At 43.3% G+C, this 23,547-nt stretch overlaps 1 pseudogene; it reads right to left on the reverse strand.

The window, feature by feature from the left end:
* Window positions 1-6,669: 6,669 nt before the first annotated feature.
* On the reverse strand, window positions 6,670-22,814 carry LOC129549254 (calpain small subunit 1 pseudogene; annotated as a pseudogene).
* Window positions 22,815-23,547: the final 733 nt, after the last annotated feature.

A 23,547-nucleotide genomic window follows, 5' to 3' on the forward strand; every position in this document is an offset into this window, starting at 1 on the left:
ACCATTTTTGAGAAAGCTGCTTGTACCCATTGTTTTGAATGTCAGCTAAAGGTGGCAGTAATATACGGCCATCTAGGCACACTATTGTTTAGCTCCAGTTCAAAGTAATTACCTCTATAAGGAAAATAATTACATGACAGCAAATAGAATGGATATACTCTCAGAAACAGAAAGTCAGTGAGAAATTCTATCAAAAAAACTAAACATATTTTTCATTCTCAATTGAATTGCCTTTGTGAGATAAATGAATTCTAAAAATGGTTTAGATAAGTATATCAACAAGATTAAACTTGGCTTTAAAAGGAAATGGGTAGGATGACAATGCGGAAATAATTTTAGGTTTAACTCAGTGAAGGCTGCTTATTCTGAGGTTCCTTTTGGCAATGGAGCACTTCGATGGATGGAATTTTGCATCGTAGAGGCAGAGGGGCACCCCAGATGGAATAATAGCAAATGTTACGATGATTGTTTTTAATTCTTATTTTAATCAATATTAAATGTTATGATAGGAAGTAACTGGATGTAAGGCTAGGCCCTCTTTGCTGGGGACACTGATAGTAGCGTTAACTCACCCTAAACAAACGCTGGCTTTTCTGGTTTTATTTTTGTGTTGTTTTATCTTTTGGCAGCATCTCACGCAGCATGTGGGATCTTAGTTCCCAGCCCCTTGCACTGACAGCCTGGAGTCTTAAGCAGTGGACTGGATAAACCAGAGGTTTATTCCCCTGCTTTCCTATAATCTCGTTTACCCACTCCATGCATCTCTACTTCCTCCCGTACACCTTTACAGGTTACCCTTACTATCAGAAAGTAGCATGTTTCAATGGAACCTTTCACAAGCCACAGCGGTGTAAAGCAAAGAAGCAATTATCTTAGGACATGTCTTGCTAATGGAAGCACAAAATACATGGAGATAAAGCACAGATGCTCAAAGACACAGTTCAAAGCCACGGCGGCTGGGTGCTGAGCATGGTTGTGGGGAAGAAGCTTGGGAGGGCCACCTTCCTTGTTCTGGGCGCCCCTCTGCCTCTCCAATGCAAAACAAACGCTGAACATTTGTCTTGCTTTCTGCCTTTTATGGTCAAAGCAAAAATCTCCTTCAGATTTCTTTCCATTAGAGACAATGAGTACTCATGCAGGTCTTCTGTAAAAGCAGAATGGCTTAGAGTGAACTTTTGAAAATCAGGGGCTACCGGCACTGACTCTGGTAGTATTTTAAAGAATATAACAGGTTTCTGTTATTTCTTTAGCTAGTTATTTTTGTGGCTGCGCTAGGTCTTTTTAGCTGTGAGGGCTTTTCTCTAGTTGTGATGAGTCGGGGCTCCTCTCTAGTCGTGGTACAAAGGCATCTCTTATTGTGGAGCATGGACTCCAGGCACATGAAGTTGCAGCGCGTGGGTTCAGTAGTTGCAGCTCCCGGGCTTTAGAGCATAGGCTCAGTCGTTGTGGCACATGGGATTAGTTGCTCCCCGGCTCGTGGGATCTTCCTGGGCCAGGGATGAAACCGTGTCTCTGCACTGGCAGGTGCATTCTTTGCCACTGAGCCACCCAGGAAGCCCTACGTCGATCTCTCTTGAATTTCTTGAGAAAGAAGGAACTGCCAGCAGCTGTAAGCACAGCTCCTAACTGGTGCTCAGTCCTACTCCGAATGTTCTTGTATGCGTGCTAAGTCACTTCAGTCATGTCCGTCTCTTTGCAACCGCATGGATTGCAGCCCGCCAGGCTCCTCTGTCTGTGGGATTCTCCAGGCAGGAATACTGGAGTGGGTTGCCATGCCCTCTTCCAGGGGCTCCTTCCAGGGATCAAACCTGCGTCTCTTAAGTCTCCTGCATTGGCAGGCAGGTTCTTTACAACTGTGGACACCTGGGAATGTTCTTATTATCATATGTTTGTGATGATGTCTATTAGGGATCTTTTTCAGTTCAGTTCAGTCGCTCAGTCGTGTCCGACTCTTTGTGACCCCATGAATCACAGCACGCCAGGCTCCCTGTCCATCACCAACTCCCGGAGTTCACTCAAACTCATGTCCACAGAGTCGGTGATGCCATCCAGCCATCTCATTCTCTGTCATCCCCATCTCCTCCCGCCCCCAATCCCTCCCAGCATCAGAGTCTTTTCCAGTGAGTCAACTCGTCGCATGAGGTGGCCAAAGTATCGGAGTTTCAGCTTTAGCATCAGTCCTTCCAATGAACACCCAGGACTGATCTCCTTTAGAATGGACTGGTTGGATCTCCTTGCAGTCCAAGGGACTCTCAAGAGTCTTCTCCAGCACCACAGTTCAAAAGCATCAATTCTTTGGCGATCATCTTTCTTCACAGTCCAACTCTCACATCCATACATGACCACGGGAAAAACCATAGCCTTGACTAGACGGACCTTGGTTGGCAGAGTAATGTCTCTGCTTTTTAATATGCTATCTAGGTTGGTCATAACTTTCCTTCCAAGGAGTAAGCGTCTTTTAATTTCAGGCTGCAATCAGCATCTGCAGTGATTTTGGAGCCCAAAAAAATAAAGTCTGGCACTGTTTCCACTGTTTCCCCATCTATTTCCCATGAAGTGATGGGACCAGATGTCATGATCTTTGTTTTCTGAATGTTGAGCTTCAAGCCAACCTTTCACTCTCCTCTTTCACTTTCACCAAGAGGCTTTTGAGTTCCTCTTCACTTTCTGCCATAAGGGTGGTGTCATCTGCATATCTGAGGTGATTGATATTTCTCCCGGCAATCTTGATTCCAGCTTGTGCTTTTTCCAGCCCAGCGTTCCTCATGATGTACTCTGCATATAAGTTAAATAAGCAGGGTGACAATATACAACCTTGACGTACTCCTTTTCCTATTTGGAACCAGGGATCTTTTTACAACTATGAAATAACAGACCTGTCATCAACAATTCCATAATTTATATATATGGACATGCTTGATAAAGAAAAGACCAATTTCTAATGGCCAGGAGGTCTGAGGAAAGAAGAAAAAGAAGGAGAAGAAATATCCCAAAGACGTAGTGCATAGCAATTCATTATCTAGAGCTGTGATCCCACAGAAAAGTTCATAAATGTCAAGGATCCTAAGAAACTATGTTTACAGTTTTCCTGGGTCAAATTTTTGGCTTCAAACTTTATTTCACGGTTTTGAGGAATTCTGTCTTCATAGTTAATCAGTAAATGGTCAACATTTAACTCATGCCACTCTTCTGAAATCAACCAAAGTTCAAGTAGAATATTCTTAGTCAAGTGTTGTCATGCTGACTAAGGGCAAGGCTGAGGGAAGTTGGGAGAGGATTGGGGCCATCACAGAAGGCACGTGAACAGCAACAACTTCATTCTAGGGCTGGAGAGTTCTCCAAGTCCAGGAGTCAGAGTTCCTAACCAATGGGAGAGGTGGGAGCTTGAACTGCCCCCTTAGGTCAGTGGGAGAAAAATGTTTGGAATGTTATTTGCATAACTGTGACCTCAATTCAATACAACATGCCCGGGCAGGTAGAATCCACTCCCCTGGAGGTCGAAGTCTCAAGGGTATACTTTTACCACTTCAATGAGAGATATTCTTATCATGGGATAATGTTCTCATCTACGTAAGGTGAGACTATAAGTTAATGTGATTCATTTAACAAGAACACATATAACCGAATGTATGCTCTGTCCCATTCGACTCTTTCTTACACACTCTTTCTTCTGTGTAAAAGAATGACTAAAATGCAGTTATCTTTCTCATCAAAAGAAATCAAATTATTTCTATTATAAACCTCCCTCTTTCCACCAATTCAATGTCAGTCTCCCGTTTTATCTTAACACAAAGAGCATTCAGGAGCAAGAGTGAAGAGGCCAATGGACAGAGGTACCCTGTAAAGAATCTTGAATTGTGAGACTAATACCGCCTTTGCCTTGGAGCAACTTTGTGCCTTTGGGCAAATCAGGTGACCTCTTAAGGCTCCAGCTTCCTGGTCTGTAGAATGTGGAGCTGAATCAAACAGTTTCTCTTGCGATGGGTTTCTACCCATGGTCCACAGTAGAGTCACCGAGAGTCTTTGAAGGAGATGAGTTCTTTGAAATAAGTAATGGTGTTTTAAACCCAGAGCTTACTGAAAGGCATGACATTTAGTCAGGTTGCCAAAGTAGCAAATAAACACAGGATGTTCAGGGAAACTTGGATTTCAGATAAACGATGAATACATTTTTAACATGAGCATGTCCCAAATATTTCTCTGACAACTCCACACATAACAGGAAGTCCAAGTTTGTATCTGGAATGAATTTACATCATCAAGCCTCTACAGGGGGAAATTTAGATGAAGAAGGTAAAGAGGTAGGAGGTGTGTGTTTCCATAGATTTTCAGTTATACCACACGAGGAGTCCCTTTCTCTCTCTCTTTCTTCCCCCCAAGCTTAACAGCCTTGACTGGAGTACTTTTTAAACCTTTGACAAGAACTATTATATCAATTGAAGTGCTTTAGTCTGTGAGTATTGTTGCTTAGTCACTGAATTGTGTCTGACTCTTTGTGACTCCATGGACTATAGCTCTCCAGGCTCCTCTGTCCATGGAATTCTCCAGGCAAGAATACTGGAGTGGGTGGCCATTCTCCTCTCCAGGGACACTTCCCAACCCAGGGATCGAATCTGGGTCTCCTGCATTGCAGGCAGATTCTTTACCACTGGACCACCAGGGAAGTCCAGGTATTCTTTGGAAGTCCTTTACATGTTAAACCCTGACTCAAAACAAGGACACATCTATGTTGGTCCTAACATAACCCTTTAAACATGTTCTCCTTTAGTCAGAATGATTACAACATCAAAAGTTCATGATCACATTCCTTTTTGCTCAGAGAAAAAAATTTTAACTTGAAGAAACCTTTTTTTCCCCCATTATTCACTTCAATCTTTCATGCCAAGCATATGGCACAATGTCCCCTGGAATATATGAACGACAAACCAAGGAGAGCTGGCAGAGTCCTCCTTTCAGAGGGGGCTTCTTCCAGCTGGAATTCATCCAAATATACTTTCATTTTCAAGTAGGTTATTAGAAGGAAAGTAAAACAGATAATAATTTTCTTTTGATGCCTGATACTGCCCAAGATTCTTGAAGTGCTCTGTACTCTGATTTTAACCTCTCATCACTTTGATCAGGCGGAGCAGGCCAACGTGCACGTTTTAGTGTGGGAAATATTTAACTAGTCTCAAGACCTGCAAAAGGGGTTTGGCCCTGATTTTTCACACAGTGTTGTATGCTTTTGTTCACCATGTAAATGGGGTGTGTAACTGGGGTAAATTCTTTCACAGTGCTCCTAAAGCCCACATATTAAAGAGTATTTTCCCGAAGCTTACATAAAATCCCAAGTGGTATACACAGTAAGTTTGAAATGCTACATATGGAGAAAAGAGAAGAGTAAGAAAACTGGTATTTAATGACTAGCTTTGCTATTCCAGACATGATGCTAAATGTCTGACATGTTCGAATTTATAAAATCTTGCAAACTACTTTTGGGAGTTATTTTACAGGCTATTGATTCATCCAAGGTTATCCAATCTAATGAACCTCAGAGGCAGAATAAGAATGATTGCGAAAGACTACTCCTGCAAAGGAAGCCATGTGGGTTTCTACAAACATTCATTTGATAAGGGAGTTTGTTCTTAGTCTGTGTCTTTGCTTGTTTGTTAAAATAGAGTCTCTCTTTAGGGTGGAATTGCAGAACAGGCTTTAAATCCAAAACAGCACTCTCCTGATCACAAGCAGGATATTCAAGCAGAGATCATTTCTTCAGAAAGACATGCACAGTTTCTCCTGCCCACTGGTAAGGGTATTCAGAGTCTCTGGAATTCCCTGCATTACACATTCCAAGCACAACAAATCAATCATTAATTATTTTCAGGAAGAGTGTTCAAAGTTCTCTTCCTTCTTTAGGTGATATAACAGAACGGTGAAGAACAAAACAAAAACCTTGGGTTCACAGTATTGGCTTGGCCAAAAAGTTCATTCTGGTTTCTGCATAACATCTTACTGAAAAACCAAACGAACTTTTTGGCCAACCCAATACTTAGGCAGCATCTGATCCAGGGTCTCCTTTGTTTACAGATCCTTTAATTTCAGCACAGCTTCATCATTTCCTGAGGGCAAAGAAGGGGAAGATGATGGATTTTTGTAATGAGCGAGTAAATTGCTATTGAACTTTCTTGACCTAATTATGTAAATCTGAATCGTAGCTCAAAATAACACAGGCTTAGAATCTTAAGCTGTATGTGAATTCTTCAAAAAAGGTTTGGAGGTATGCATAAGAGTTTATAGAGACTACACAAGAAAAGTTTGAACTTTTTTTTTCCTTTTTCTTTTTTTTTAAGAGACAGCAGCAACTGGGGTGCATATATTTCCTCCTGGGCCTGGCAGGTTGGGAGCAGAACACAGACAAAGGCACTGAGGCCGGTGGGCCCGTGATGGCCTGGATTTTGCCTCCCAGGTGGTAATGAAATGGATGTGCAGGGACTGAAGTGATCTTCCCAGAACGGAGAGAAGGGCCCTTCTGGTGTGGAAGAAACACAAGTGTTGAGCATGGCACAGATGCAGGAGAGGGGTTGAAGTGATGTGAGATGGGGTGTGCTGGGGTGGGGTGACCCTGGGGGCATGGCCTGTTGAAGCACGTTGGGCCCTGGCTGTTGACTCGAGACGCTGGGTGCCGGGGGGCTAGGAGAATGGAAAGACTCCTGAAGGTGTGTCCTCAGACAGGATCGGCCCTGCGTGAAACGGGGAGAGTCCAGGGTAACTCCCATAGGAAGGAGATGAGAGGGCAGGTCTCGGGCTCCTGTTCAGGAATACATGGACAGCTGCAAGCGTGTCCACCTGGATTTGGCCAGTGCCACCTCTGTCAAGAGTTCTGAAGGCTCAGAAAACTGACCAACCGGACCAGACAGCTGATGAAGCTGTCAACTCCCACATTCCCTCCCTCATCTGAGTGGCTTCGGATGATACTGTTGTGGAGAGGCTCATTCAAGTAGAGTCCTAATGCCTCAAAGGTCCCTGGGCAGTTCCCCGCTGCCCACGGTCCCTGAACCACCAACGGTCAAACTATCTGTATATTTCCTGCCACTTCTGAATGTCCTTCCATAAGTACTAGAATTCCGCAAAGCCCAGCTTGCTGGTCATGAGACTATCGATCACGGCCACCAGGCTGTGACAGGTGTCAATACCCAAACGATCAGTCTTCAGATCAGGATGTTGGCTTATGACTTGGTTGGGAAGGTTTGAGAGTTCTGCAGCAGTGAGTGCCCTGTGTCTACAGTCAGCTAGGCAAAGAGCCTGGGGAACTGGCGGACTCCTCACCATCGGGCCTGGAAGAGGGAGTGAGGCATGCCAGGGGCGGGGTCTGGGCTGCACTGCTCAGGGTGCACGTGGCGGGCCTGCCAGCACCACCGCCGAGGTTGGCGCTCCCGCCGCGTTCCCCCGACACACGTCTCCTCCAAGTTCCACCCGGATTCCACCTTCTCCTCCCTTGCCTTTGCCTCCCTGTCCCTCCCTTCCACCCCCCTGCCCACCTCCGACCCGCTTCCCACCAGCACCGTGGCTGTGTCAAGATTCCCCCACGCTCACCGTCCCCTGCTCCAATCACCTCTGCATCATCCCCAGGTGTTGGACTTTGGAGGAAGGCTGCTTGAGAAACTCTAAAGGAAATTAAGCAACAAATTCCGGTTATGCGCAGCAAAAAGAAGAAAGAATTTAAAGGTTAAAAATAGTTGCTACCTGAAGATTTTTGTTTATGAGGCATGTGGGTTTTCATCTTTTTGTTTCCCAGTAACTTAGACATTCTAAGTATTTAATTTGCTGCTTTGGGGTAGAAATTCCCTAGATTCAACAGTGATTTGTTTAACAATAACTTCAGCAACTTTGTGGTGAATGCTGGACATGGATATAGGGGGCAGACTAGAACTATAAACTGGGATAATAGACAGAAGCTGTCACTGCACAAAAGAACCAGGTACCAAAATTCGAGAAAAAAGATGGGAATAAATTCTAAGGGATTTATTCTTTAGTGTGACATGAATGTCAGGTCATCCTTATACTGTCCCACCCACGTATTATGTAACTGAACAGAGAGGCCCAAGGTCCTTGAAAATTCTCCATTTTTTGCACATTTAACAATGTGCAAAGAACCTGTGAGAAACGTGTTTTTGAATTGAGTTAATAATAACAGAATATTACAAAGTGTGATGTTGGTCCTTTAAAATGGTTTGAGTCAAAGATCATCTGCTAGCATATGGATTTCAGTTTTGCTACCCTAAAGAGATGGCTTCAGATTACAGTATTTAAAATTTTTAGTTTACTCTCTGAACTCTAATTTAATATTAAGTTTCTCTTAGAGAAATGTCTTTTGAAATCTAACCTGAGCCAAAGGAAAACTTTTGCTGACAATACCTTTTCCCTGGGAATGATTCTTTGCCGCTCCCAGTGTTCCTGTCTTGATCCTTCTGATGTCTATTACTATTATGTTTTGAACTTGGTGGGAGGTGGGTGTCTCAAAGTGCGATCCATTCTTCCTAGAAAACCTCAGCATCACCTCGAATTGCAGACAGAAACCTTCAGCATCACCTAGAATTGCAGACAAGGCAGGCGTACGGCAGACTTGCCTCAGTGTCAGTCTAACTCAGACCAGAGAGGTCCTTCTCTGATTGTGGACAGAGATCATTCAAAGTGTGTAAAAGCTACGCTTGCACCCTGATTCATGAGGGAATCACCTTTGCTTACACACCTAAAAGAAGAGGGTCCTTGATGGCTCATGAAACCAGGAAGAAACCTGACCCTGAAAATGCTAAACATATGGATTACAACTGAACATGATATTGTCCCAATATTCAGGAAACTGATGAAAGATTTTCAGTTTTAATCCTAGTGTCCGTCTCCTGAAGACACATAGAGTCTCAAATAGTACAGGCCACATCCCTGATTTTTTTTAAATGAACTTTTAGCCAAACAGCTGGTAAACAGGTTTCCTTGAATGCATTCAATATCTTACTGTCTTTTCAAAGATTCCCTTTGATCATTCATTTCTCTGCTAGTCTAACTTCTTATCACTGATTTCTTCTACGGGTGTAAGGCTCATACTCCTTGTTCCCACAATATTATGCAAATCTGTAATACTCCTAAAATGAAAACCATAGTGCTCAACGTGCTATTACAATAAAGACTTTTGAATTATAGTCATAAAAAGACTAATTTGGTCTCTCTCTAATTTAAAACAAGACCCTAATACATTTTAAGGATTCGAGAAAAGAGGCATTGCTATTTGACTCATTCTCCCTGACCGGTCTTTGAGTTGTTACTCTTGAGTCTGTTTTCTTAACCAACGTATATCCTGCTAAATCTGAGAAGCAACCATCCTAGGTTAGGATTTTGATTAATGTTTCTCTCTTTTCTTTTCCAGTGTTTCTCTCTGATCGTCCCTGATTTCCCATATCATTTATTACTCATATAATGCGAAGAGCAAACCATGTTCCCTAATGGATTCGTATGTGTACATATGGTCCGTATCTTGAAACAGTTTTTAATTTCATATAGCTGTGCACTCAGCTGCTGGTTTCTACTGCTTCCAGAAACCTTGCCAGACCATCTGCAGACCTCTAATTATACTTCTGACCAGAGGGCAACTGGCAGGAATTAAGTGTTATCATCGTATTCAACAAAGTTTCATGATTCCAAAGCCCTAACTCAGAAGCAGTAACAACTGGCCTTCAGAAAGAGACAGAGGTTAGCAAGGCCCCTCCTTCAACTGCTGTCTTGCACTCATGCTTCTCTGAGTCAGCAAGTATTGTTGACACTTAAGAGGAGCCAAATTCATTTGAAGAGCGATTTCAGCAGCTGGGGAGACAGCTTCAAGTTCAAGTCCTGAGGACCATGGCAACCATTTCCAGCTTTTTTTTTTACTGGGTTTCCAAAGGACCATGCAGTAGAAATAAGGGCAAAATTAGAATACGTTTTAGCTATTGTAAATTCTCGATAGCAAAATGTGCAAACTATGCCTATTCTTGTAAATAAAGTTTTATTGGACCACAGCCAAAAAAAAATAAAAAAGAGTAGCAGAACTCAGACTCTGCACAAATATCAGTCATCAGATAGTCAGAACAATAGGGCTGGATATGAACAATAACAACGATTTTCGAGATGCTGGCATACCTTCTTGGACTCAGGAGGAATAATTGTGACTGTCTTTAAGATCATAGCAAATCATAGGATGAGGCTAACTAAATGCAGCTTCAAGGAATCCCCACCAGATGAAAAGACTTGCTAGACTGAAGGAAGCAAGCTAGTTTAGCAGACCTTCTGTGTAGGAGGTGGCCTAAAGTGAGTGAGTGCAGGATCCCTGTGAAAGCCTTGCAGACCAAGGTTGATTCAGCTGATCTGAAAATGGTTGTCCCCTTTCTCCTCAGTAATCCACCCAAAAGTGGCATGATTTATCTATAATTGGTTAACACCTATAATTTTTTTTTTTGGTTGCATAGTATGTGGGGTCTTAGATCTCCAACCAGGAATTGAATTCATGCCCCTTGTAATGGAAGCAGGAAAATTTAACCACTGGACCACCAGAGAAGTCCCAAATCTTACAGTTCTTTATTCGTGCCCTTCTAGCCATTTAGTTATCACATCCAGTTCCATCTCTTGCTTCCTTGTCTAACTCCCTGCATGAAGGGATGTTTTTGGGGAAAGGACACACATACACTCATGCTGTTGTGTTTGTTGTTTCAGGGGAGCCTAAAGCTGTTGTGTTAGTCAGAAGGGAACTTCCTGCTTTTATTTTGTGAGTGGTCTGGTAGATAAGAGTGAGGTGTAGGGTATGCATGACAGGAAGAAAAGGAAAATTGACAACCAATGGATCCCTCGTTATATTACGCTGGCAAGTGATCTGGTGCTATTTGGGAAGTTCGAGTTCAGATTCCAGAGACAGGTGGTTTTATGCAGAGATGTAGGTATATGTAAAGACAAAGTATTGGACCAGCCTTCATTTTTATTTGAAAATTAACTTTATTGAGAGGTCATTTATGTACAGTGTAATGCATTCATTTAAAATGCAGAACTCGGACTTCCCTGCAATCCAAGCTTCCAGTGCAGAGGGTGCAGGTTTGATCCCTGGTCATTGAACTAAGATCCCACATGCTGCACGGTGCAGCCAAAAAAAAAACACACACAAAACACTCAGTGTGTATATATGTGGAACTCCTGCCACAGCCATGATAGAGAATATTTTTGCCATCCTCTCAAATTTCTTCTTGCCTCTTTTCTGTCCCTCCCTTGTTCCACCCTTGGTCCCAATCAAAACAGAGTTGCTTTCTTGTCACAGCTTTTTGTGCATTTTCTAGATTTTTATAAAAATGGAATCATTGTCTTATGTTTGGCTTTTATACTCAGTGATGTTGACATTCATTTGTTTTATGGATATATTCACAGTTTGTTTATTTTTACGGTTGTATAATATTCCACAACTTTCTGTTTATCCATAACCTGCCCGTGAACATTTGGATGGGTTTCAGTTTTTGATTGTTGTGCATAAAGCTGCTATGGATGACTTCCAATTTGGGGTGATTGTGTGCAAAACTGGTATAAATATTTGTGTACAAGTCTTTGTGTGGATATATGTTTTCACTTCTTTTGTGTATATACTTGGGAGTGGAACATCTGGGTCATATGTTTCATTTTTTCAGAAATTACCAAAAAGTTTTTTCTGAGTGATTGAGCCATATAACTTTCCCACAAGGGATGAGTGAGAATTCCAGTTGCTCAGCACCCTCACCTCTGTTTGGTTTCATCTGTTGTTTTAATTATAGCCATTCTGATGGGTACATAGTGGAATTTCATGGTAGTTTTAATTTCCGTTTCCCTAGTGATTTAATGTAGTTTACATCTTTTCATGCAACTTGTATTCTGTCATTAGTGAAGTATCAGTTCATTTCTTTCTCTCACTTTTAAAAATTGAATTGTTTGCCTTCTTACTATTGAGTTGTAAGTGTTATTGAAATTTCCTGCCTGGAAAATTCCATGGGCAGAGAAGCCTGGCGGGTTATAGTCCAGGGGATTATTTTGGTCAATGGTCATTTCGAGTTAATTTTTATGTATAGTTTGAGTTGACCTTTTTTTTGCATATGGATATCCAATTGTTCTAGTCCCCTTAGATATACAAGGGGGGAGTTCTTTCCAGACTCTATTCTGTTTCTTTCTTCCTTCTGTCTGTCTTTTTGTCAATACTGCACTATCTTGATTTTTGTAGATAGCGTAAGTTCTTCTGACACTATCAAGTTCCATCTTGTTCTTCTTTTTCAAATTGTTTTCATTATTCTAGAGCCATCAAATTTCCAAATACGATTTAGAATCAGCTTGTCAGTTTTAGTAAAAATGCTGACTGGAATTTTGATGGGGTTTACTTTGAATCCAGCGATCAATTTGGGTAAAACTGACATCTTAACAATTGCATCTGTGAATGAATCTCTTATTATGAAATGAGAACCTTCCAATAAACCTATGTACACGAATTATTTCTCTGTGTATGTGATTCTTCCTTAATTTTTTTGAGCAGTGTTCTATAATATTCAATGATGAGTTCTCACATATCTCTTGTTAAATATATTCCTAAGTATGTTTTGTTTTTAGGTCCCCTCTTGCGAGTAGAATTTTCATTATTTAATTTTCTGATTGCTTTGTGCTAGTATACAAAGTACAATTAATTTTTGGCTGTTTAACTTTGTATTCACCAGCCTTGCTAAATTTACATATTAACTCTAGTAGTCGTCATATAGATTTCTTGAGGTTTTCAACACAAATGTAAATGTAGTGCATCAAGCCATCTGTAAGTGTAGTCCAGTTTTCTTCTTTCTTTCTGCCTTTATTTGCTTTTGATGTTTCCTTTGGTTTTTCTTATTTTCATTTTATTATTTTGGAGTCAGTTTTTGCCCTCGTTGCTCACTGTGGATAACCCAACACTCTGTTAAAACCCTGACCTGGGGAAACTTAGCAGAGATCTCAATCTGAGGCAGGACGAAGGGCAGGAAAACAGCTGAAAGAAGATAGAGAAGCAACCACAGGAGATACTTTGAGGAAATCCAGCTTGCTCGAGGCAAGCTGAAGTTTTAGTTTTGCTCTGCGCTTAATGTTACTGATGAGATCAGTCACATCGAGGTCCTTTTGAGCTGGCTGGAATGAAGGAAAAAAATGTGTGAGAGCTCTAAGTGGATGGGTATGAGTTGTGGCTGGAGAGCTGTATGGACTTTGAAACTCCTAGGATTTTCAGGTGAGAAGCCAGTATCAGCATAGGCTCACATGCCAGTCAGATCCCAGTTCCCCCTCCCCTGCATGTCCACCCAGGCTGGAGAAGCGGTCTCTCTCTTTCTCTAGCAGTATCCTCCTCACTTACCAGAGACCTTTGCTTCTACCCCTAGCAAAAGCTCTCAGGAAAAATCTGAGCCCCTTTCTGTGATTAAATTCTGCCTGTTCCCACATCTTGCCCACTGTTATGTTTTATGAAGGTGTATCTGAAGATGTTTTAAATCCCAAACAAACAGAAGTATAAACACAACAGCAAAACATATGGGGAAAGAGAAAGTCGCTCAGTACGTGTCCGACTCTTTGCGACCCCATGGGCTATTCTCCAGGCCATGGGAATTCTCCAGGCCAGAACACTGGAGTGGGTAGCCTTTCCCTTCTCCAGGGGATCTTCCCGAGCCAGGGATCGAAACCAGGTCTCTCACATTGCAGGCGGATTCTTTACCAGCTGAGCCACAAGGGAGGCCCTATAAAGGGAAGACCGTAGCATTTATTGATAGGTGGCACTAGTGGGTAGATTTGAGAGATAATAAAAGTAAAGTTAATAGAATTTGGAGACTGATTAATTTGGGGAGTAATGGAGAAAACATTGATGAGGATGATTCTTAGGTTTGGGGTTTGGGAAGATGGTGGCCAGCCGGCCTGTTGATGAGCTCTTGAACCCTAGTGGAGTCCTCCTCTGTAGAAGAATAGCTCCATCAATATCCTCCCAAGTGGTATACTTAGTCCTTTAATCCATCTGAACCATTTCACTAAATGGTTAGCCTCCCCCTCTGCAGCTAATTAGCCACATCCTGTATAATGCCATCATTTTCTGAGTGACTAAGGCTGCAGACCTCGTGTGCACCACTGGTTCCTCTCCTCACCCCTCCCTACACTTCCAGTTAGTCACTGAGTCCCTTTTGTCAGCCTCACCAACGTCTCATGAGTCGGCCTGGTCCTTCCCTTCCCACTGCCATAACTCTCGTCTGAGTCCCATCACTTCACGCCTGAACTATTTCTTAGCTTGAATAGTTCCCTCACTTGTCTTCTCCCAAGTCCATCTGGGACCCCATGGCCAGAGTGACTTTCTGTAAACACTGCTTTCATCACCAGCTCAGACATGTTCAGCGTACTCTTTTTCTGGCCCGATGAGTCACGCAGCATCTCCCCAGCACGTCTTTGGCATTTCCACCTAGGGAAGCTTCGCTGGGATGAGACTTTCTCCCAACATCTTCCTCTACCTCCCTAAACAGTCTTCATCCTGTTGGGCTCGGCTCTGCTCCCAGCCTCCATGAGTCTTCTGGGACCATCTGCAGCCATCTCTCTGAGCTCTGAAAGCCTCTGGCATGTCATACCAGTTTTGTTCTTCTCCGTGTGAATCTTATCTGCCTGTCTGAGCAACCAGCTTCCTGATGCTGAGTCAATGGGCCTATTCTCCAACCTGTGATGCACAGGCAGTGGAGAGAGAATCAGGTTCTGATCAGCTCACTATTACCGTTAACTATTATTTTTTCATGTTTATTTATTTATTTGACTCTGCCAAATTGTGGCTGTGGCATGTGGAATCTAGTTCCCTGACCAGGGATCGAACCTAGGCGCCTTGCAGTGGGAGAGTGGAGGCTTAGGCACTGGGCCACCAGGAAAGTACCTGCTTTTATTTTTTGCTGCCTCTTGAGTTTGTGGTTGAAGATGGCTTATGCCAGTTTGGTGAAGATTTGTCTGCGGTTGCTGGTAATATCTGTGCTGTGGTAGGTCCCAGTAGTGATTGTGCTGGGTGCAGAGATCACACTCTTTCTGACTCATGTTCCCACACCCAGACATTTTTCCTCAAGCACGTTGCCGGCTCAGAGTGACAGGATCTGGAATATCCTTGACATTAGCCATGGATGGTGCAGAAATCAGCTCTCCTATCAGAACCTCCAAGAAGCCCTTGTTCTGAGTCTTTGTCACCAGCCCAGGTACCTCCTATGCTCTTGGTTAGCCCAGCTTTGGGAGGCTTTCAGTGCTTTTTAGAATTAGTATGTTTCCTCTCTGGAAACTGCATTTCTGGGACTTCCTTGGTGGTCCAGTGGTTAAGACTCCATGATCCCATTTCAGAGGGCATGGGTTTGATACCTGGTTGGGCGATTAAGATCCCTCATGCCACATGGTGAAGCCAAGAAACCACATTTCCATACCCTGAATCAGCTCCTATATACACTGCAATAGGGAGCTTCTATATTGTCCTCCCCTCTTTCCAGCAGGGAACACCCATTCACCCTGCATTTACATTACCTAAATGCATTAACCATGCCAAAGCCTTTGACTGTGTGGATCACAATAAACTGTGGAACATTCTGAAAGAGATGGGAATACCAGACCACCTGACCTGCCTCTTGAGAAACCTGTATGCAGGTCAGGAAGCAACAGTTAGAACTGGACATGGAAAAACAGACTGGTTCCAAATAGGAAAAGGAGTATGTCAAGGCTGTATATTGTCACCCTGCTTATTTAACTTATATGCAGAGTACATCATGAGGAAAGCTGGGCTGGAAGAAGCACATGCTGGAATCAAGATTGCTGGAAGAAATATCAATAACCTCAGATATGCAGATGACACTACCCTTATGGCAGAAAGTGAAGAGGAACTCAAAAGCCTCTTGATGAAAGTGAAAGAGGAGAGTGAAAAGGTTGGCGTGAAGCTCAACATTCAGAAAACAAAGATCATGGCATCTGGTCCCATCACTTCATGGGAAATAGATGGGGAAACAGTGGAAACAGTGTCAGACTTTATTTTTTTGGGCTCCAAAATCACTGCGGATGCTGATTGCAGCCATGAAATTAAAAGACGCTTACTCCTTGGAAGGAAAGTTATGACCAACCTAGATAGCATATTAAAAAGCAGAGACATTACTCTGCCAACAAAGGTCCGTCTAGTCAAGGCTATGGTTTTTCCCGTGGTCATGTATGGATGTGAGAGTTGGACTGTGAAGAAAGCTGATCGCCGAAGAATTGATGCTTTTGAACTGTGGTGCTGGAGAAGACTCTTGGGAGTCCCTTGGACTGCAAGGAGATCCAACCAGTCCATTCTAAAGGAGATCAATCCTGGGTGTTCATTGGAAGGACTGATGCTAAAGCTGAAACTGCAATACTTTGGCCACCTCATGCGACGAGTTGACTCACTGGAAAAGACTCTGATGCTGGGAAGGGTTGGGGGCGGGAGGAGAAGGGGACGACAGAGAATGAGATGGCTGGATGGCATCACTGACTCTGTGGACATGAATTTGCGTGAACTCCGGGAGTCGGTGATGGACAGGGAGGCCTGGCGTGCTGTGATTCATGGGGTCGCAGAGAGTTGGACACGACTGAGCGACTGAACTGAACTGAACTGAAATGCATTACAGCTCATAGAGTGAGCATATATGGGGGGACAGTGAACCCCACAAGTGACCCTTTGCAGAGCGAAAGTGCTTCAGTCCAAAATGACCTGTGGTTGCAACCTTGTACAAAGGAGAGGCCTGTTCCATTTTTCGGTGCCTGTGCCAAAAATTACTTTCTGTTTGACTCTCTTTCATCCACTAATTCATTCTCCAGTCTTCTGTCCCGCTCTGTGGCTAAGGAGGGCTGCCTGGAGTTTGGACTAAAGGAAATTACCTCCAGAAACTGCAGCTGGGAAGAGAAAGGAGCCACCTGTTCATTTCCTAGTTCCTTCCTTCTTCATCGCAGTTGTAGCAGCAGCTCCATCATTTATGGAAAAAGGACTTGTATGGCCTTCCACGGCTCTAATGCTCTGGGCTTCAAGAATGCCACCCGCTCTGTGTGTCCTTTCAGACTTCAGGTGGTGACAGATTTCTGGTGTTGCTCCTCCTGGCATGTCAACAAGGCTTGATGGCCCCCTTCACCCCGTTTCTTCACTCAACTTCCTTAAACTCTTAATGCACCATCTGTCTGCCTCATGGCCCCTAATTGATACAATGCCCTCTCCAAGAGCACCAAGGTTAATCTTTCTTTGCCTTTATACAGATGCATCTGGGTATATTGATCTCTCCCAGGGTGCTTAACATGGTGACTGACCCTAGAAAAATCACTTGTTATCTCAGATAAAGAAAGATTATTCATACACTTAGTTCTTGGTGTAAATCCAGGGTTCCTATTGACAAACCAAGCTGCTGGATGTGACCCCTGTTAGCACCGGTCCCGTGAACTTGACCCTACACCCTATGGGGTTCCCAATTAATAGTGAACGATCAGGACCACATAATCTTATTTATTGACAGGGGTACCCATTGAATAGACTCAACGGCCCGTCTAAAGCCCAGTGGAATATGTCCGCCATCTTCCAGCTCTGAGTTTCAGGACGTTGTGACGATACCATTCTTAAGATGCTAGCTGGCTTGCCACCGTCCTAGAGGGTGGCTCTTGCTGGAGTTATTCCAAGAGGGCTGATGCTTCTACACTGCTGCCTTCAGTGTCTTTCGGATATGATTTGTTCACAGTCCTCTTTCTGCTCAACCAGGGTGACATTCATGCTCAGAAGTGTAAGAGCCACTAATGAATGGCCTGTTTCATCAAAGAGAAGCCCTCACCAGCAAACCCTTAGCGGAGTTTGCTTGCTTTGACGCTTCCTAGCGGCCTCAGCGATTCTTGTTTTGATTATCCTTTCTGCATTCATCATGTTTTTGAAACTCCCAACATATTTCCAAGTCATTTTAGCTGGGTATTTTCCTGCCAGTCTTAAAATCGGCGTTCCTACTCTTGGCTTCTTAATGACGCTTGCTGATGGAAGAAAAAAAAGGAGTGAAAGGATCTATCTCAAGATCTTTTCCCTCAGGAGGTAGCATAACCATCTCTTCCAGAGGGTTTTTTTCTTTTTTTCATTGAAGTGCAGGATGCGGAAGGGCCAACACATGCAAATTTGAAACAAGCGTTTCCAGAGCATCAGTCTTGTCACGCATGCGTAAAACAAATTATCCAATGGGAGCAGTGCGCAAATCACTCAACAGAGCATGCCAAAAAATTCCATTGCACTCCTTCCAGGATCTAAAACCCAAACATGTTAGCGTTCCAAGCCCTTACCTAAAATATTCTGAAGGGAAAATGAACTGTGAATAACTTTGGAGAAAGGAGAAGCAATTCATCCACCTGATGTGACCACCTGCTAATCAACGTTCCCACAGTATTTCGCATCCAGCTATGAATCAGAACTCTCGAGCTAAGTTTATGGCTTAAAAAGCCAAAGATTCCTGTCATTATCATCACTGTTCTTTACCAGTGACTGGAGCCAGAATCTGCGTGAGTCGTGTTGCGTCTTAAAGGATATTTGTCTACGTGGGTTGTGTCTGATTTGGGGGAGGAGCGTGACCTGGTTCCAGAAGCTGGGGCTAATGGGAAGTGCGGTAATTCACAGTTAAAGAAAGGAAGGGCCTTGGAGAGTATGGACGGGAGTTTTAGTGTCTTAACCATGGAAGCGCACCCATGGAAGAGAGAACTCGACCTGTGTTAAGAGTGCATAAGAAAAGGTATTTCCAAACACTTTTTTAGTAAAGTGCTCTTGTACAAGACACAGCACTTTGTGCAACATGGTTCAAAAAGCATTTATTGAGGTAGTCAGGAAACAATTCTTCAGCAAAATGACTGCCCTCCACATGCAGAAAGTAAGTAAGGTCAAACAGGAGGAGCCCCTAAAAACTGGAAAAAGAGAAATGGGTTCAGCTATAAAACCAATGCCCTGAAATAGATTAGGGGGCACACAATCTGGCACTGAGCTGCCAGATTCAACACAGTTCTTTATCAGTTTGCTAAGGCTGCTGTAACAAAGCACCCAGAGTGGGTGACTTAAAACAACAAACATGTATAGTCTCAGAGTATTGGAAGCCAGAAGTCTGAAATCAAGATGACAGTAGGGCCACGCTGCCTTTGAAATGTGTAGGGACGTCCTTCCTTGACTCTTCCTAAGTCCTGATGTTTGCCCACCATCACTGGCATGCCCCAGCCTGCCTCACCCCGATTCTCCCTCTGTGGTTGGATGGTGTTCTCTGAGGGTCTTTCCTCTTATAAGGACACCAGTCATATTGGGTCAGGGGCCCACCATACTTCAGTATGACTTGATCTTAAACCTGCAACAACACTATTTGGAAATGAGGTCATGTTCTGAGATACTGGCATTTAGGATGTCAGCATCTTTTTTTGTGTGGCGGGGGGACGCAATTCAGCACACAACAATTTATATATGGAAATACGGCAGGAATAACATTTCCAAATTAGGAATTTTCATTTTTGTTTCTTTTCTCCTTTTTTTCTTCCCTTCCTCCCTTTCTCTTTTTTCTTCCTCCTCTTTCCTTTCTCCCTCCATCCTTCCCTCCCTCTTTCCTTTCTCTCTCATCTCTTCATCACTCCCTTTTTTTCTTTTCTTGTTTCCCTAGCCATAGCATCTTGATAAGGAGGGATGAACAGAACTAGGAGACACTGAGTTGATGTGGATGAGAAAAGGCTTGTCCATAGCCAGGGAACTATGACTCACAATGAGAAGGACAGTCTGCCTGTGTGATTAGGAAAGCTCACACACAGCATAATGGAATTTTGAAGACGGAGCAAGAAGATTTAGAAGTGTAACGTGGGTGAGAGAGCTAAAGTTGATTTTCAGAAATTGGCTGTGCTGCTAGGAACAGCCATCCTTTACCACCAGTGAGAGCATCCTGAGTCCATAGCTGTGTTACACTTCATGGCTTCGGAGTCACGTCTGTATTCCATCCAGATGTGTCACTGATCAGGCAGGCTCTGTGCAGGGAGGAAACAGGACTGATTTGGCTCATGCTACGTGAAGCCTGGGATTAGCATGCTACATAAATCTGATGGGGGTTCTCCAGCAAGGGAGGCATGATAACAAAAGACAGGAAGAAGTAAATAGTGGTCAGGTTTGTTCAGGCACAGCCCAGAGGACAGAGAAGCTTTTCTGGTGGATTTTAGTATCCTGGCTCCCTGGGACTTGGCTGCTGGTCCAATGGTTGAGAGTTCGCCTTCTAATGCAGGGCCTATGGGTTTGATCTCTGGTCGGGGAGCTGAGACCCCACCTGCCTCTTGGCCAAAAAACCAAAACTCAACACAGTATTATCAGTTCAGTTCAGTCGCTCAGTCGTGTCCGACTCTGCGACCCCATAAACCGCAGCACGCCAGGCCTCCCTGTCCATCACCAACTCCCGGAGTTTACTCAAACTCATGTCCATTGAGTCGGTGATGCCATCCAACCATCTCATCCTCTGTCATCCCTTCTCCTTCTGCCTTCAATCTTTCCCAGCATCAGGGTCTTTTCAAGTGAGTCAGCTCTTTGCATCAGGTGGCCAAAGTATTGGAGTTTCAACTTCAACAACATCAGTCCTTCCAATGAACATTATAACAAATTCAATAACTACTTTAAAAATGATTTACATAAAAACATCTAAAGGAAACCAAACTAACATGGCTCCTCTGTAACAGACAATCACGTCTTATGCTTCCTCAGCTGAGAATGAGTCCTTCACATCACCCAAGCGAGCCCACCTATTCTGCTCCTATGCTCATGAAGCAAACTTTTCACTTTTAATTTTCTCCTCCAAGCGGAGAATGTATTAGTTGCATTGACAAAAATATTCTCTTCTCTTCAGAGTGTAGCACACTTATTTGTCAAGGGCAGGATTGCAGGTGTTTTAGGCTTTGCAGGCCGAAGCAGCTCTGTGACCGCAGTGCAGTTCTGCTGCTCTGAGGGGAAGGAAGCCCCAAACACCTGTAAACTTTGGGCCTGGGCGAGCTCCAGTATGACATGATTTACACAAATAGACGTCAGGCAGAACTAACAGGCCTTAGTTGGCTGAGTCTGTACTAGACCATAGGACGATATATTTTTTTTTTTTTTTAGTGAAAATTTGAATTTCTGTTTTATATGTAAATGTCACTTAGTTCGGTTAATGCACATTGCCTTTTTGTCCCCCCAGGAAATTCCCAGGGTTTAATTTTCTAATTTAATTTTTTTAATTTGAAATCTTTTTTTTAAGCTTTTTTTGTGTGTGTTGGAGTATAGCCGATTAACAATGTTGTGATAGTTTCAGGACTCAGCCACACATATACATGTATCTATTTGAATCTCTCTTTTATATGTAAATCTCACTTAGTTTGGTTAATGCATACCACCTTTGAGAAACAGTTCCACCTTTAGTGGGCTTCCCTGGTGGTTCAGTCATTAAAGAATCTTCCTGCGGTGCAGGAGACGTAGGTTCGATCCTGGGTCAGGAAGATTCCCAGGAGGAGGAAATGGCACCCCACTCCAGTGTTCTTGCCTGGGAAATCCCATGGACAGAGGAGCCTGGTGGGCTACAGTCCATGGGGTCATAAGAGTTGGACACAACTTAGTGACTAAACCACCACCGCCATCCACCAGGATCGGATTATCAGGTGCAGTGAATTCACACGCTCGTTCAGCTTGTAAAGCATCACGGCAACTGCGTGCTGGTTTCTCCCCAGCCTCAGCATACAATTTTATATCCGTGATTTTCTCTTTTTGTTTTTATTTCACACTGTGGGGCCTCGCGAGATGAACTAGTTTGGTAAAGGACGGTGTGAACCTTAGAAATGTGAGCTGACAGAAATGAAAACTGGAAGCGAGGAAGAGTATCCAGGATTCCCAGCCTTAGGTGTGGTTTCCCAGCCTTTGAACTTGGCTTCTCCAACTTATCATAAAAGCTGGAGACCTGGGAATTTAGTCAGTAGGCAGCAGTTCTGTGGTATTGATGATGATGATGGTAAGCTAACGGCTTGGTGAAAAGGGCTGTCAGCACTCCCCATAGTTTGTGTATTGTCTTTTAAAATTTTTAGGCACTTCCCTGGTGGTTCAGTGGTTAACAATCCATTCTCTTAATGCAGGGGGTCTGGGTTTGATCCCTGGTCAAAGAACTGATCCCACATGCCACAACTTAAAGGTCCTGCATGCACAACTTAAGACCTGGCACAGCTATTTAAATAAATAAAACAGAATATTAAAAATATTCAAATGCTGTTAAATATAATTATCCATGTATTTATCTAAGCCTGCTGTGAACCTATGTTTTGGCTTTACTACTGGTTCAGGTAACAAATTCCATGTGTTTCTCTCCTAGAAATCAAGAGCATTCCAAGGGTGTCCTTTGCAGAAAGGTTCTTTGGGTACTTCACATACCACAACACTTCTAAGTAACACAGATATACAGTGGTTTTCCACCATTTTAGCCACCCAAACTTGCTAAAACATCGCATGGGATCTTAGATAAAGTTGGTAACAAATGCACTGGTCTATTTGTAGACCATTTAATTTCCCCCCATAGAATTCAATCTCATATCACACACAGTCATTTTTTTCTTTTAATTTGGCTTCCCACCACTAGAATATCAGTTCCACGAAGGCAAAGCCTTTGTCATTTATTGCTATAGTCAAATGCATAGAAGGCCTCCAGTGAATATTGTTAAATAAATTAGGCAACGTGTGAGGTGAGGTCCTGATGCTCACCTGAGTCTGAGGCTTCCTGTGCGATTCCCTTTCTCTCATCTGGACCCAACTTGGGCATGCTCCGTGAAGCCCTTCCTGGGATGTAAGGTGGAGTTTGATTGGCACAGAGCCTTGAAGTAAAGCTCACATGCATTTTATCTTATTGGGGCCTCTTGACCACCCTAATATGGTACATATTATTACCACTTTCAATTTGCAGATGAGAAAACAGACTTGGTCACAGTTACATTGAGGAGAAATGTTAAAAGCCATAGCACCGAGACAGCTCCAAATACACTCCACCAGAATTGCAAGCTCCTTTGACTGCAACTTATGGGAAGGGATTTTACATTATACCCCAGAAAATATACACTCACACGCTTATACAGTTAAAGCAAAATTTCTACAAAAGAATGCCCTTACTAATGTAATACACTCTGATATTTTTCTTCTGTTTAATTTCAAAAAAATTCCAATTGCAACCACAGACTGAAAACCAGCGTTGTCTGACATCCAGATTTTCTTGCAAAATTTCCCCTCTCGTATCGTCTTTGCTCCTCGTTTCGAAAATGAAAGGGTAGTTGCTTTCTTCTCCTGCCAGTTTTGCCAGTCTCTCTCTGTGTGAAGTCAGCCAGTCCGGGGAGTAGGGCAGTTTCCTAGAGTTGAAGTCAGGGAACACAGAATGGCCAGGACATTCATCATCTGAAAGGGAATGGACAGCTTTCACAGAGGCGAAAGGAACTCCGATCTGAAAGCCTGGATGTGTCGGGCAGGAAACAGTTAAGAGACCAGTCAATGCCTTGAGCTGCCAA

The sequence above is a fragment of the Moschus berezovskii genome, chromosome 26 (genome assembly GCF_049115385.1).
Source record: "Moschus berezovskii isolate FMDL1 chromosome 26, NW_MosBer_1.0, whole genome shotgun sequence".
NCBI lineage: Eukaryota > Metazoa > Chordata > Mammalia > Artiodactyla > Moschidae > Moschus > Moschus berezovskii.